At 32.8% G+C, this 15,057-nt stretch overlaps 1 protein-coding gene across 1 annotated transcript in view; it reads left to right on the forward strand.

The window, feature by feature from the left end:
• The window catches only part of LOC127701048 (A disintegrin and metalloproteinase with thrombospondin motifs 18-like), a 523,205-nt gene that overhangs the window by 269,830 nt on the left and 238,318 nt on the right, over positions 1–15,057 (forward strand). The gene's annotated exons all lie outside the window — the stretch shown is intronic.

Raw genomic sequence — 15,057 nt, forward strand, 5'->3', positions numbered from 1 at the left:
GTGACCCAAAATACCAATCAACCTTATTTGTCTTAATTATAATAGATACATGTATTCATAAAAAGTGAATAACAAAAATACCAAACTCCAAGGGAAATTCAAAACGGAAAGTCCATTATCAAATAGCAAAATCGAATGCTCAAACACATCAAACGAATGGAAAACAACTGTCATATTCCTGACTTGTTACAGGCATTTCCTAATGTAGAAAGTGGTGGGTTAAACCTGGTTCTATAGCTAGCTAAACCTCTCAAATGTATGACAGTCGCATAGAATTCCATTATATTGACAACAATGCGTGAGCAAAACAAACAGACATAATAGGTAAAAATGTCAAAAATTTGGGTACAGCAGTCAACATTTTAATATAATCTTAATCACTATAAAACAAATAATTATTTCAACAAAGAAAAACAAAATGGCATGTAGACACTCTATCGACAAAGTACATAAGCAAAATTGAAAGACAAGAGAACACAAATTTGACCATAGCACAATAACACAATGGCGGGATGTATAAGTACCGAGCCACGCCAAAAGTATTAACCAAAAATGGACTAAACAGTAAAGGTGTAAAATGTGCAAGGACAATAACAAGAACACTATAACACGTAATTAAGATGATAAACAACGTCAGTACCTAGAATCTATACTTCAAGACCATAATGTATTATTTGTGGAGTTGATACGGAATATTTATCAACAAGGTGTTGGTATCTTCCATTGAACCTTTTAAGAAAAAAGGACGAGACATTCTTTGACATATTCTTGACTCATCAACTTTTTGCTCAGCCAATGGTGACGTTTTATAAAGTCTGAGTAGCAGCTACAAGCTCTTGAATACCTAATAAGTTGGGAAATATATATTCCATATGCAGGTGAAGTTGGTATATTGCTGCTAAGATGAGGGAAATTTATAATTTCAAAATTAAAATCGTTTCGTTTGTCATAGATTCTGGTACTGAGATGACCGCTTATGTCAAATTCGAGGTATAAGTCTAAAAATTAGGTAGAGGAAGCCGTGTCTGTTGATTTCTTTAATTTCTAGTTCTGGAGGATATATTAATGGAACCCAATCAGAAAAGTTGATTGTTAATGGAAAGAACATCATCAATATACCTGAATTTGAAATTAATGATCTAGCTTCTTTGATCTTCTTGTTTTGACAAGTGTCTGAAGGAACTCCGACTCATACGAAAACAAGAATAGGTCGGCATGGAGAGGCGCACATACGTACAGTTCGTCCCCATAGGAATGCCGACAATTTGTTGAAAAAGTCTACCTCCAAATTCAACAAATATGTTGTCAATAGGAAACTCAAGCATACTGATCACTTGTTCCTCTGTGTAGCATGTTTTACCTTTTTGTTCACTATTAACAAAATATGCCGTATGGTATCCCAAAGCAATAGAGTATGCTACCATTTTTGTCGAGCCTGCGACATTTATGTCGCGAAAGCGAGACATAGCGATCCTAAATTCCGTCGTCGATGTCGGCGTCGTCAACATTTAGGTTCAGTCTGTGGTTAAAGTTTTTTTAGACATCAATAATTTTGTCAAACCTTCATGGAAATTTAAGAAATTTGGACAGAAGTTTGTTTATGAGCAAAATACAGTATCCAGAGGAAAATTTTGAAAACATTTATTTTCATTTTTCAGTATTTTACTGATAAATGGATAAACAGTTAACAGTTAGAATCAGTCTGAGGTTAAAGTTTTTCAGTCATCAATAACTTTGTCAAACCTTCATATGCAATCTTATGAAATTGGGACAGAAGCTTGTTTATGTTTTACTTGTTTTAGTATTCAGAGCAAAGTTTTGAAAATATTTATTTTCATTTTTCCGTATTTTACTGATAAATAAACTTACAGTTATAAAGTAGAAACAGTATAGGGTTAAAGTCTGTTACACATCAATTACTTTGTCAAACCTTCATAGAATTTTATGAAACTTTGGCAGAAGCTTTTTGTTATGATTAAGAGATAATGTCTGAAGCTAACTTTTGAAAATATATTTTCATTTTCAGAATTTATCTGATAGATGGACTTAGTTATTTTACAGTTAACATCTACAGACAGTCTGGGATTAATTTTTTTTTTTGACATGATAAATTTGTAAACCTTATGGATTGTTATGAAACTTTGACAGAAGCTTGTCTTAGCATCTTAAGAAAAGTTTGATTTCTTTTTAAATTCTGTATTTTACTGTTAAATGGACTCACTCAACATTACATTTTAACACTGACAGCACCAATCATAGGCGAGACACAGGGTTCCGTAGAACCCCCTTACGAATTTTCATATTGAAAAGCATTGTGGATTATTTCTTTACGACGATGTTTTCAATTTCACATGTGGAATGGTGGTATACAGTATTGAAAAATCAAAAGTTTTTATAGAATTAATTTCCAGAGAAAGATCGTGATTGAAAATTATAAAAGAGAGGCGAAGGATACCAAAGGGACATTCAAACTCATAAGTCAAAAATAAACTGACAACGCCATGGCTCAAAAAGAAAAAGTATGGTGGCCGGTTAAGGCCATTTCGCGTTTTCGCCCTTCATATTCTATAGGGCGAAAACGCGAAAAGGCGAAAAAGCGAAAAGATGAAGTCGAAAACACAAAAACGCCAAAACGCGAAGTCGAAAACGCGAAATCGGAAAGAAAAAATATTTCGCGTTTTCGACTTCGCGTTTTCGCGTTTTAGACTTTGCGTATTCGCGTTTTCGCCCTATAGAATATGAAGGACGAAAACGCGAAAACGCGAAAACGCGAAATGGCCTTAACCGGCCACCATAAAAAAAGTTTAAAGCTGACTGCTTCCCTCTACATCATTGTTTTATTCTACATTTTGTTTTTATTATATTAGGCGATGCTCTTCGGCGCAATGACAAACAGGCTTTCTCGACGAAAGATAAGGATAATGACAGGCATGGCAGTGAAAATTGTGCAAAATTCTATAAAGGAGCTTGGTGGTATAACGGTATAACGACTGTATTGATTCTAATCTAAATGGGCTGTATCTACGAAATAAAAAGGATAACAAAGGAATGCGTATTCGCGTTTTCGCCCTATAGAATATGAAGGACGAAAACGCGAAAACGCGAAAACGCGAAATGGCCTTAACCGGTCACCATAAAAAAGACAAACAGACAAACAGCAGTACACAAAATACAACATAGAAAACCAAAGACTGAGCAATACGAACCCAACCAAAAACATGGGGTGATCATAACTTTTGCTTATGTTGAGGTGAATATATTGTATATTATAAACACGACAAAAATTCCATACATAAAGGCATAAAAGACTCGTAACACGTACAGTGCGTTTGTAAAAGAAACCAGAAAATACAGATTTTAATTATGGCATTGTCTTACACCAGTAATATTTTTCGTCCAAATTTTGGTTCTTTTATTTTCTTTTATCTTTCTCCATTACGAACTACGAACTTTTGATTCGGTTATATTTGAGATAAATGTAAAAAAAAATATCCTCCCGAACATCTATACTGTAGAAAGTATTTTGATATTTCAAATGTTATACGGTAATACATACTATAGGTTTATGGTAACATCTTTGGAAAAAAAGAAGAAAGTGATATACAGAACAATACAGTTAACATATTCCAATCGATAATTTGTTCACAAATAAAATCTTGTACTTAAGTTTCTTTTTAGCGATTTCGACCTTCATGCATTTAGTTTGATTAAAGGGAAAAAAGCTTTTCGGATACAGATACCATAATTTAGTGTCCATTGAGTGTAATAAAGGATTGAAATCTATTCAAATCAAATTTCATTTTGAATTGATGAACTTCTAGCACTTAACGAGTGCTTATAGTATATTCTGCGTAGATTTTTTTTTCTAGGAATAAAAAAAAACCAGACTTTTCTTTATCGAATTGATTTAAACTGATAATTTCAGACAAAGAGCTTATTTGAAGAGGTAAAAACTTGTTAAAAGTATAAGTATCACACAATATTGTCATGAAGAGGATTACAACTCATTTTACTCTCACGTGATTCACGAACGTTATACAAACATGACTGAAGTAATTTAAGTGGTCTGTCAATGTCAGACTATGCATTCACAGATTATGTTGGTGTTGATAGAGAGGAGTCCTCTCTTTAGTTATTACTTGATTTGTACGCTGACTTCCAATTTATTGTTGTTTTCTTTGAAGTTTACGCGCTTAAACAATTGATCTCACTATTTTTAAAAGAAATAGACTGCAATTATTTACCTATTGATGAATCTAAGAACTGGAGGAGAAAACTTTTACTCAAATGTCTTCAATTCAGGTAGTAATAATTCAAAACTGCACTGATAATTGCAAATTAACCAAGTTTTGTATTTTTTGTAAATTAGTAAGGAAAAAGATGGGAACCACTATTTAAAATTTTATTTTGATTTCATGGTTTTCTAGCAAAAGTAATTAATTTCTATAGGTGATTAAATGCCGCATTTGCAATCAATACTTACATTTGAAAAAAAAATGAATCCCGCATTTCTTAGTTCAACGAAATTACATATTATGAACAGGAATCTAAAGAAATTATATTTAGGTTCAGCTAAAGATTGACTTGAAAATTGCTATTTGTTGACAAAATTTGTTTAATAGTAATAGATCTTTTATCTCGCATCGACGAAGTCGCGAAATCAAGACTAATGCGTGCTGTTGTAAAGATTACATGTCTGCCTGACCATGACCTCATGTTCATGTATAGTTTATTGATCAGTGTTAAGTTTTTGAGGTTTTGTCGGCTTTTGAGAACTATAGTCAGTAGGTCAACTATATTTGGTGTATGGAATGAGTGCAAGGTGTATATGTCTGTCTGGCAGGGTCCATCTGACATTGACCTCATTATATAAATCATTGATAATGTTGTATTAATGTGATACTTGTAGTAAACCTTTTATCTTAAAGACTTTCAACATAAACTCAATCATGATCCGTGAAACAGGCGAGACATTTTATCGTGTGCAGTCTTGAAATAGAATATATGAAACTTTTGAAATGTGAATTTTAGTTCAATTTTAAACACATATTGAGAATGTTCTTGTTGTAAAGTATATTGATGCCAAATTAGTCCTAATTCTTTGTACGTGAAAACAAAAAACCCAAAGAATTGTAGTAAGATTTTGCTGATCATGAAACTTTTTCTGTATACATAATGAATATTTTGACAACATCTTAATAATTCTTTATTGTCATATTTAAGTAAAATATTATACTTGTGACAAATACAAATAAAAACAACAACAAAAAATAAACTGATTTGAAAACATATACAAGCAAAAAAAAACTAAGAGTCCTCTGTCCACAGCTCAAAACACTGTTTTATATAAAACTTATTGTCTTTTTATAGAACATGTAGGAAGAGGTATTCAGTGCAAATTAAGATAAGATTATATAATACTAATTCTTTGTATAATAATTGTCTTTGTATTCTTATAACACGTAGGAGCAATCTTTATCAAATCAACTTAAAATAATGTCAAGCAGTTTTTTCTATCATAGTTAATCTTTCACCAGTGGGCAACAAGTCAACGAGTGCATCTCTTGAATGTTAAAACTTCGGTCAAGACATGTTATCTATGAGATATAAAGATTTATTGATTGTTGGTTGCTGAACGTCCAGTGGCAAATGTTTCATGCATGTTCAGGACGAAAGGTATAAAGACAGTTAATACTTATTTGGATATCGTTTTAAGAAAAGTTCTTTTATTTTCACGGTTTTCTGTTCATTCAAAGTCATCATATACATGTAATGGTGAGTACAACCAATAAACCGACATATTTCGAATAAAAATGCGGATATATTTCTTGGATCTAAGAAAAAATCAGCTTCTACTCTCCCCATTCCTTTATAATAAAATTCTGTTTTGAAATATACATGAACAGCATGTTTTAGTAGTTAGTCAAGAAGTCAGTCACACTTTTTTTTAAATAGACACTCACAAGTTTTGACAATCAATCAAGTATTGTGCTAAATCAGTTTTGGCTATTTTTAATACGTTTTGGCTTTTATGTATTTGGTTATTCAAGTGCATGCATGGTTGATCCAGACACGCGTCTCCAGATTTCACGTTTCTGTGATTCATAACAGCAAAGTACTACGATGAGAAGGACGCAATCAGCCTCAAGTTTCCTCTTCGAACAATTCATTCGCATAATGTAATAGTCCGAAGCATCTAACTGTTACACCTAACCTGAGAGGCCCGAAATTATTTACAATGTCACCAATATCTTCCATATATACCAGCTTAATATAATTAAAATCATTTACTCCTCTTTAAACCTGTTATTCTGTAGAATTGACCTTTTTCTGCGATATAATTATTTTTAGAGCAGTAAATTAACTTCACACAATAGTCAACTATTTTAATGTAGTACAAATTTCAACCAGAACTGTAGGTTTTTTTGTTAAGATATACTTCTTAATAGCAAAATTGGTAAGAATTATTTCTAGATCGAAGAAATATGATATACTTGTACTAAAGTAAGGAGGAATGAAAAGTTTAAAAGAATTTACAATTACAAGACTATTTCAAAGTGTCAATATGAAAAAAAAGAACTTATTCTACACAGAAAATACATTCAATTAAATGACATTCTTCCCAATTAAAGTCAAGAAAAGCCATTAAAAACTTCTCAAATTTCAGACAATTGTTTCCGCCAGCTTGGTTTAAAATGGGGTTTACGATGTAAAAATATCTGAGGTTTGACATCTATTAAAACGTTTTACCGACTTGATTAACGCAAAAAAAAAAACCCAACAAAATCTGTCCATTATCTATGCTGACCTTCATGTCTACATGAAACATAATACAAACGTGACGAGAAAAAAAATGACTGCTACTTTTATCTGGCTCCAAAAGAAAGAAGGGTAATCTATACGTCTAGTACTCACTTCCACAAATCTGAAGATGGTTTAAATAGTTTAATCTGAAAAGTGGAAATCCCTGTAAGAAAATTTGAATTACTACACAAGATAAACTTGCAACCTATTTTAGAAATAAATAACCTGGCGTGGTACACTAGAACTGAAGATAAATAAAATTGCCCAAGACAGGAAGATAATATATGAATATTCTCCCCACAACATGCATAAGGGTTTTTCTCATTGTTGAAGGCCGTACGGTTGCTTATAATTCCTTGCATCCACTTCTTTTGAACTTTGGTGAATAGTTGTCTCATTGGCAATAATACCACATCTCTTAATTGTTATATCGAAAATAATTGTGGAACTAAATTGAAAACAATTTTTGTCGCAAAAACAAAAAGCCGGAGTAGCAACAGTTGAAAAAAGAAAATTTTAACTATAAAATTCTCCCGTCTTATCAAATATATCTCCTAGTACATATGTTTATAAATCCTGTTTTACATATATGGTATACATGTGTTTAATGAATATTCAAAAAGGTGTTTAATGTCAAAAATTCGTAAAGGGTTCCGATCCCGGTGTCTAGCTTGCGGTGTTTAAGTGTAATGTTGACTATAAAAGTGTGTCTATTTATCAGTAAAATACAGAATTAAAAAATATGAAATGTTTCTTTGGATTCTATTTCTTGATCTTGAAGATGAGCTTCTGTTTAAATGTCATAACAATCCATGACGGTTTACAAATTTATCATATAAAATTTTTTAACCCCAGACTCTATCTAAATGTTAAATGAATAAAAAAATAAGTCCATTTATCAGAAAAACGGAAAATGAAAAAACAAAACACACATTATTTGGATAGTTTTTTACGCTCTTTGATCATAAAATAACTTCTGTCCGGCTTACTTAAAATTCCAAGATGGTTTGACAAAGTTATTGATGACTGAAAAACTTCAGCCTTAGACTGTATCTAAATGTAAACTGTATATAAAAACTCAGTCCATATCTCAGTAAAATACAGAAAAATGAAAATAGATATTTTCCCAACTTTGATCTGTCGTTTTTTCATAAAGAAAGCTTCTTTCCAAATTCCAGAAAGGTTTGATAAAGTTATCGGTGCCTCAAAATATATTTAACCACAGACTGAAACTAAATATTGACGACGCAGCTGCGGCCGCCAACGGAATCTAGGATCGATGTGTCTCTCTTCCACGATATTAATGTCACATATACTGGCCAAGATGTCCTCAGTGATGCAAACGTCTTTTTTTTTGTAATATATACGTATAGCATTATAAAGCATGTTCTGCATTTGTGTAAAGAAACATAATATTTAATCTAAACTAATTTAATTTAATTTTCAAGCTAGTAAATTTTCTCTTTCAGTTTTATTCTCCCAAGAAAGTTTATCTTATTTGCCATTAGAAGTATGTACATGTAGTAGTATACATGTAATTACCACATTCCTTCCTCATTTAGAGTATACCACGGGAAGGAATCATGTCACTATGATGTAATACAATTATACAACATCGACTTTTCTGAAGTCTCTTTCGCAAGTATCATTCGATGATCCTATCCTATGAACATTTTGACATGGATTCCTTTTTTGGGCGATTTTTAGACTTTAGTAATATATGCTTAACGATAAAAGATAACTATTGCAAATCTGCAGCACAATATCATGCGAATGGAAAACTGAACACTAAATGTCAACGGCAGCAGATTTGTTTTGTTTGAGTTCAATTATTTCCGGATACTAAATAACAAAACTGCCTTGTATGGAAAAAAGAGTGAAACATTCACTGATTGATATAATATAAATGTATTTCTCAGCATAGACGTTCAACATAAACTTAAAGATTTAGTCTGTTCAAATTAAAATAAGATTATATAGTAATATTTATGACTTTTCATACATTCAGGAGCAATCAGTTTGAAAAGCCATTTAAAAGATTAGCATTAACCTTTTCCTAGCACCAACAAAGGACAGGATATATAAAACAATGTTGGCAGACGCTGAAATGACTCGCATACTTAACTAGTCGTGATTAGTTTTTATTTAAAGGTTTTACTACATAAAATAATTCATGTAAATAACGTCAAGGTTAGAGATACCCTGCCCACCGACATTTAATACCTTACAATCATTCCATACACTAAAAAGTAGTAACCTATTGCTAATACAAACAGTCTTAGACATCAACCAATGAACAAGAAAAAGAGGTCGATGTCGGAGGAACCTTGCCATACGAGCATGTACACCATACACGCATAATAGACGTACTGCTGACAGTATATGAGAAACAGACCGATTTACGAAATTTCGTGAAAATGATGGCAAAGTCAGACGAACCCTGCCACACAGCTGTGTACCACTTGCAATCATTTCATACATGCACTATATCTGTATATAGTTGACCTATAGCTTAAAGTATATGGCAGACCATATAGAGACATATAATATAATATAGTTGACTTATTGCTGATAGGTTTGAGAAAACGATCAAAATACGGAAACTAAACACTGACCAATGAACCATGAAATGAGGTCAAGGTCAGATGATACCTGCTGAAAAGACATGTGCACTTAATAAGCATTCCATAACCAAATATAGTTGACCTACAGTAACTGTTATATATAGCATCTGAGAAACAGACCTAATCAAGTAACTTTACCTTTGATAACTGATCCATGAGATGAGGTTGAGCCTTGTCTGACAGACATGTAAACCTTGTAAGGATCCATTTACCAAATATAATATTATCCTATTACTCATAATGAGCCAAAGACAATGGACATTTGACAGATAGAAATTTCGTAACACAGGGCACCTATATACAAGGTATGAAGCATCTTAGTCTGCTACCTTCTGAAATATAAAGCTTTAGTTTTCTATGTTGTGTATTGTTTTTTGTCTTTTCATCGTTTTTCGGTTTTGCCATGGCGTCTTCATTTTTTTTTTCTCGACTTTTCAGTTTGAATGTTCTTTCGGTATCTTTCGCCTCTCTTTATACAAATTAGTATCTCTGTCTTGCATTCTGTGACCTGTGTTGCAGGCAAGGAAAAAGATTACTACAATATATCACTTGATATCAAGTAAGAAGAGACCTACTGCACAACCAATGTATTCTTGATTAAAAAATACTTTGAATAATGGGTATAAACACTATTATGTATCATTCTGTGTATAAAATAGAAAATGGAAACGTGGAATATGTCAAAGGGACAACAACCCGACCAAAGAGCAGAAAACAACCCAAAGGTACCAAGGGTCTTTAATGCTGCCAGAAAATCCTTCACCCAGAGGATGGCTTGAGCTGGCTTCTAAACAATAATGTATACTAGTTCAGCGAAATGGACAACACATTTACAAATAAACCAAAATTAAAAAAAAAACATACAAGACTTACAAAGCCTAGAGGTTCCTGACTTGGGGCAGGCGCAAAAATGCAGCGAGGTTAAACATGTTTTGTGAGGTCTCAACCATCCCCCTATACCTCTAGCCAGTGTGGAATAAACAAACACACAGAAATATGCAGAGTCAAACTCAGTTTAAAAAAGTCTGAGTCTGATGTTAAAATACGTAAAATGACAATGATACATAAATTAACAAAGGACTACTTGCAGTTACTGACATGCAATTCAAATCAAATCAAATCAAATCAAAAGCTTCATTTAAAGTCGGCTTGTCACATAACAATAACATAAGCTCTTACAGCTTTTATAACCGACAAATATATACATTTACCCAATAAACATACACATCGGTATAAGGACATCATTCGTAAATATAGCTCAACATGCAGACTTCTTATACGTTCAGGTATTTCACATCCAATTTTTTATGGAAATATTCTTTATAAAGCACAAAAATGTCAGTATTCACCTCTGAAGCTAACAAAACCTTTAAATAGACTTATTAAGAAGGGATATAGTTACGATACTGTTGTCAGGTCATTAAAGATTGCATATTTTGGCGTTAATATTGATTCACTTATAGGGTCTTTGCATCGGCACTAAACACATTTATTTAATCAAAGCGCGAAAGCGCTGTAAAGGCAGTTAATTACAGGTTGTGTGTATTTTAAGTCCAGTTATATCATTATCTTGCATAGTACAGTGTACTTATCAGAGGTGGCTTTCAGTATTTAAGATTTAGAGTTCTCTAATGATATTGAACAAGTTTTATGAATGTCATATTCTGAGCACTATATGAAGGCGTTTGTTCTCACTTGTTTATGAACTTGTGCATTATATCCAGTTAGTACCTTTTTTATCTATGTTTATAGTCAAATTAGTTATCAAAGGTACCAGGATTATAATTAAATACGCCAGACTCGCGTTTCGTCTACATAAGACTCATCAGTGACGCTCAGATCAAAATAGTTATAAAGCCAAACAAGTACAAAGTTGAAGAGCATTGAGGACCCAAACTTCCAAAAAATTGTGCCAAATACGGCTAAGGTAATCTATTCCTTGGATAAGAAAATCCTTAGTTTTTCGGAAAATTTCAAAGTTTTGTAACAGGAAGTTTATAAAAATGACCATATAATTGATATTCAAATACTGTTTAAAATAGTTAGGCATTTTCTTTTTAGAAATAAGTAAATGTTATCAACTGTATTTTATTCAACTCTGCAAATGTGGTTTGTTACTGGTAAGTATGGATGATAGTTGTTTCATTGGCAATCATAACACATCTCCTTATTTATATAATGATCTATATTCAACGACCTCAGGTACAAAAAAAAATGTATGTAACTAAACTGTGATGGGAAACCTTTGACTTCTTTCTTTTATATAAACTTTTGATTTGGTACCATAGAACTATGTAGAATAAATGTACATTGCAACATGTCAACTCTTTCAATGACAATACTTTTTTAGAAACTATAACTCCAAGCAAAATTATATTTCCAAGTTTAAAGTAATTTATGAATGAAAAAAGGAGTTCTTAATTAAGAAATAAACTGATTCGCTGAGCGCAGCTGGATACACCGCAGAGGTCCAACCCTGAACAGTTGGGGCAAAAATGGACACAATATTCAAGCTTGATACAGGTCTGTATTTGGATTGTAATTAAATATTTTACATATTATAGTTTCTGAATAAATGTAGTCAAAGAACTTGAAATCGGTTATATGAATTGAATTTATATTCAATTAAAGATTTCTTGCTGTTGTGCAATAAACTGTGCTGTTGCGCAATACTTAATAAATCTGTTGCCAGACTATAAAGAATAAAGTTCAATTTCTTCTCAATGTCATATTTGAAATTTATGAAAATCTATAGGGAGATTACATCAATAGCTATAAATAATTCACCCAAGTTTCATGCGAACTGCTTAAAGCATTTTTGAGTTGTTGTCCAACAACAGTGCACACGCTGAAATGTCTCGCCTTCTTTACTAATCACTGATATTATGTTGATAGTCCTTAATATAAAGCTTTATTACAACTGTCACATAAACTTAACATTAACCAAGAAAACTAAACATTGACCAATGAACCATGAAAATGAGGTCAAGGTCAGATGAACCATGCCAGGCAGGCATGTACAGCTAACAATTCTTCCATACAACAAATATAGTTGACCTATTGCTTATAGTTTAAGAAAAACAGACCAAAACACAACTAGATACGCCCGCAGAGGTCCAACCCTGAACAGTTGGGGCAAAAATGGACACAATATTCAAGCTTGATTCAGGTCTGAATTTGGATTGTAATTAAATATTTGACATATTATAGGTTTCTGAATAAATGTAGTCAAAGATCTTGAAATTGGTTATATGAATTGAATATGCAATTAAAGATTTCTTGCTGTTGCGCAATACTTAGTAAACCTGTTGTCAGACTATAAACAAATAAAGTTCAATTAATGCTCAATGTCATATTAGAAATTTATGAAAATAAAAAGGGAGCTTACAACAATAGATATAAACAATTCACCAAAGTTTCATGAGAATTGGTGACAGCATATTTGAGTTATTGTTCGAAAACTGGAAAATCACCCCTTTTTTTAATGAATAAAACCCCATAACTCAGAAATGTAAAATGTAAAATTTATAAAATTCTAAAGGGAGCTTACATCAATACATACAAACAATTCACCAAAGTTTCATAAGAATTGCTGTAAGCATTTTAGAGTTTTTGTCCGAAAACTGGAAAATCCCCCCTTTTTTTATGAATAAAACCCTGTAACTCGGAAAAGTAAAATCTAAAATTTATAAAAATCGAAAGAGAGCTCATGTCAATAGATATAAACAATTCACCACAATTTCTTGCAAGTTGGTGAAAGCATTCTTGACTTATTGTCCGAAAACTGGAAAATCCCCCTTTTTTTAATGAATAAAACCCCATAACTCGGAAACGTAAAATTTTATAAAAAATGAAAGGGAGCTCACGTCAATAGATATAAACAATTCACCAAAGTTTTATGCAAATTGGTAAAAGCATTTTTGAGTTAATGTCCGACATGTTGACGACGGACTGACAGACGGACAACGGTATACCATAATACGTCCCGTAAACGGGCGTATAAAAACTTAACAGAGCAATGAACTGTGAAAATGAGGTCAAGGTCAAATAAAACCTGCGCGACTGACATAAAGATCATAAAATATTTCCATACACCAAATATAGTTGACCTATTGCATATAGTATTAGAAAAAAAGACCAAAACTCAAAATCTTAACATTGACCACTGAACCATGAAAATGAGGTCACGGTCAAATGACACCTGCCAGCTAGACATGAACATCTTACAATCATGCCATACACCAAATATAGTAGACCTATTGCATACAGTATAAGAAAAACAGACCAAAACACAAAAACTTAACTATAACTACTGAACCATGAAAATGAGGTCAAGGTCAGATGACACCTGCCAGTTGGACATGTACACTTTACAGTCCTTCCATACACCGAATATACTTGACCTATTGCTTATAGTATCTGAGATATGGACTTGACCACCAAAACTTAACCTTGTTCACTGATCCATGAAATGAGGTCGAGGTCAAGTGAAAACTGTCTGACGGGCATGAGGACCTTGCAAGGTCGCACATACCAAACATAGTTATCCTACTACTTATAATAAGAGAGAATTTAACATTACAAAAAATGTTAACTTTTTTTTCAAGTAGTCACTGAACTGTGAAAATGAGGTCAAGGACATTGGACATGTGGCTGACGGAAACTTCGTAACATGAGGCATCCATATACAAAGTATGAAGCATCCAGGTCTTCCACCTTCTAAAATATAAAGCTTTTAAAAAGTAAGCTAACGCCGCCGCCGCCCCATCACTATCCCTATGTCGAGCTTTCTGCGACAAAAGTCGCAGGCTCGACAAAAACTGGAAAATCCCAATAAAACACCATAACTCAGAAATGTAAAATCTAAAATTTATAATATTCTAAAGGGAGCTTACGGATTGATAATTTAGTCTTAGATGCAAGATTTTTATATCAGTTGTTAGTGGCTTTGAACTAGCTGTCAGTAACTGCAAGTACTCTCAGATCTGTACTTTCTTTTTCTTGTTTGGATGTACAACCTACCCGACCACATCCACTTGTATTTGTATTTATCCATCTGATGAGTTAAGCCTCTTTCAAGTGATTTTTATAGTTCGTTCTTATATTGTACTGTTACACCACTGTCCCAGGTTAGGGGGAAGGTTGGGATCCCGTTAACATGTTTAACCCCGACACATTCTGTATGTACATGTATGTGCCTGTCCCAAGTCAGGAGCCTGTAATTCAGTGGTTGTCGTTTGTTTATGTGTTGCATATTTGTTATATTCGTTCATTTTTTGTACATAAATTAGGCCGTTAGTTTTCTTGTTTGAATTGTTTTACATTGTCATTTCGGGCCTTTTATAGCTGACTATGCGGTATGGGCTTTGCTCATTGTTGAAGGCCATACTGTGACCTATAGCTGTTAATTTCTGTGTCATTTGGTCTCTTGTGAGAGTTATCTCATTGGCAATCATACCACATCTTCTTTTTTATATTTACATCAACAGATATAAACAATTCACCAAAGTCAAGGTGAGACAACAAAACTTAGAGGTAAGATCTCTGAAATTTTCTACACGGTACAAGTTTTTCTCATTGTTGGAGATTGTACGGTGACAGTAACACCTGTAACTGCTTAAACCCATTT

The sequence above is a fragment of the Mytilus californianus genome, unplaced genomic scaffold, assembly GCF_021869535.1.
Source record: "Mytilus californianus isolate M0D057914Y unplaced genomic scaffold, xbMytCali1.0.p SCAF_5, whole genome shotgun sequence".
In the NCBI taxonomy this organism is placed as follows: domain Eukaryota; kingdom Metazoa; phylum Mollusca; class Bivalvia; order Mytilida; family Mytilidae; genus Mytilus; species Mytilus californianus.